We start from the raw sequence: 2239 nt of genomic DNA, 5'->3' as shown, positions 1-2239 counted from the left end.
GTATATTAGCGCATACATGTGGAACCTAGAAAAATGGTACAGATGAACCCGTTTGCAGGGCAGAAATAGAGACACAGATGTAGAGAACAAACGTATGGACACCAAGGGGGGAAAGTTTATGGGGGTGGTGGTGGTGTGATGAATTGGGAGATTGGGATTGACATGTATACACTGATGTGTATAAAACGGATAACTAATAAGAACTTGCTCTATAAAAAAAAATTAAATTTTAAAATTTTAAAAAAGTTATATAGTTAATTATGCAATATGCCAAAAAAACATTGAATTATATACTTCAAATGGGTAAATTTTATGGTATATGAATTATATCTTAATAAAGCTGTTTAAAAAATAAATCAATTTTTATACTTTATCAGTATTTATCTCCTTACTACACTGTGAAGCCAGATGTGTATCCTTTCATCTTTATTTATTCAGTAAATAATAGAGTGCCTTGTATATGGCAGCCCAACTGGCTGCATCTTTATCAAAGCTTCACTGATCAGCAAATTCTTGCTAAATGATCTTTTGCTGTAACAGTTTTCTTCCTGACAGTGGTAGATATGTGCACTTCCTTTCTCTACTCTGTGGGTAACAAGCTCCAAAACATAGTGTTTGACTGGAAGTGTGATTGTTTCTGTATATGATGAAACAATTCCATTGTTATGAAATTATAACTTCCTGAAAGTACCTCGTACATATTAATGCTCATAATTCTTATTTCCCTCCCTTTTCAAGGTACATAACCACTTTTTATTTAGTTTTAACACCTTCAGAAATAGATGAAATATTGTCACATAGAGAAAGTTAGAATGAAGATTGATTTTCTCTTGCTATGCAAACTAACTCTGTCAATTTATCTTCCTCCTACATGATTTTTAGAAACATAAACACTTTGTTTACTCACTTGATTGCAAATGAGAGAATGCAAACTTGAACTACCTTGAATAAAATGGATGATTTCTTATAAAGATACTGCTAGAATGTCTCCAAGCCACCCATGTACAGTCAGCAATAGTTAGGATGCTTTGGCTGCAAATAACATAATTCTAGAATCAAACTGGGTTCAACCACAAGGGAAAAAATTGTCATGCCACATGGGTGATCAAGTGAAAAACAGCCCTAAAATATTTCATCTTCATATACTAAAAAATTGGCCACTTCAACTCTCACCGTTGAAGGGCTACAGGTGGGACTTTCAGAGCTGTACCTGCTTACTCTCCTTATGAAAAAGGTCCTGGGCCCCTACCTCTTAAAAGAAAGGGTGTTTTCTAGAAGTTGACATTTCCCTTCCCTAACTGATTGATGTATTTCCAAGTACTGTATATCAAAAGCGTTTGGAATGGGACTTAGAAACTCCAAGCTAGGACTTGAGTCAGTTCAGCTTCTTTGAGGAGTAGATGTTGAGACCGGAGATGCACTGGAGGAAATGCCTGTAAAGGATAAACAGGAGGTATCAGAAGGAGGCAGGAAGTGCCTTTAGACACTGATGCAGGTCTGTCTGACCCCTGTGAAAGGAGAGGGGTGGAGAAGGAGTATCAGGCAAGAAGAGTCTCAGCACAGCTCTGAGAAAGTTTCAGGCAGGCCAATGTGGAGTCCCCAGGTCAAAACTGCCCGTTAGATGGGTTCTGCATCCCACAGAAATTACCCAGCATTCATATGGAAATGGACTCCCAATAACCAAAACCATCTTGAAAAAGACAAAGTAGGAGGACTCACACTTCCCAATTTCAAAACTTACTACAAAGCTACAGTAATCAAGACAGTGTAGTACTGGCATAGGGACAGATATGCACATTGACAGAATAGAATTGAGAGTCCAGAAGTAAAGCTTTGCATTTACGGCCAATCGGTTTTTGACAAGGGTGCTAAAACAATTCAGTGGGGGAAAGAATAGTCTTTTCAACAAATCAGAACAGCTGGATATCCACACACAAAAGAATGAAATTGGACCTCTACTTCACACCGTATACGAAACTGTACTCAAAATGGACGATAGTCCTAAATGTAAGCGCTCAAACTATAAACATAACTGTACATTTTTATGACTTTGGGTTAGGTAATGGCTTCTTAGATATGACACCAAAAGCACAAGAGACAAAAGAAAGGAATAAACTGGACTGCATCAGAATTTTAAACTTTTCAATTTTTCTATAAATTAAACCAACAAGAAAGTGAAGAGACAATCCACAGGATGGGAGAAAATATTTGCAAATCCTATCTCTGATAAGGGGCTTGT

This window comes from Physeter macrocephalus, chromosome 13, assembly GCF_002837175.3.
Source record: "Physeter macrocephalus isolate SW-GA chromosome 13, ASM283717v5, whole genome shotgun sequence".
Lineage (NCBI taxonomy): Eukaryota > Metazoa > Chordata > Mammalia > Artiodactyla > Physeteridae > Physeter > Physeter macrocephalus.
This window is presented reverse-complemented; position numbering follows the sequence as displayed.